Here is a 388-nt window from a genome sequence, read left to right as displayed (position 1 = left end):
AGGACTGGTCTCCAAACCCTAAGGCTTCCATAGAACCTGCCGCCTTAGCAAACCCCTTCCACCAAAGGAAGGATGCGATTTAGCCAGGGGTGGCCTGCCGGCCGGACCACGTCACCCTCCCTGGCGACCGGCCGGACGCAGGAGCGCAGCGCCACCTGGTGGCGCGTGAGGCCGGGGTGGGAGCCGGAAAGGGTCTCGCGGGTCCACACCCGCCTTTGACGGGAGATGCAAGGTCCATTGGAGACACAGCAAACCCAGCCTCCTGCCGACCGGGACGCCCCCGTGCAGCGCTCCACGGTCCCCTTCCGAGTCTCCCGCCCTGCGCCGCCGGCCCCCCCCCCGGCTCCGGGCAGGACTGCAGCCACGCGAGGGGCCCTGGAAGCTTGGG

This window comes from Pteropus vampyrus, unplaced genomic scaffold (assembly GCF_000151845.1).
Source record: "Pteropus vampyrus isolate Shadow unplaced genomic scaffold, Pvam_2.0 Scaffold131, whole genome shotgun sequence".
In the NCBI taxonomy this organism is placed as follows: Eukaryota; Metazoa; Chordata; class Mammalia; order Chiroptera; family Pteropodidae; genus Pteropus; species Pteropus vampyrus.
Note: the sequence above shows the minus strand (reverse complement) of the source record.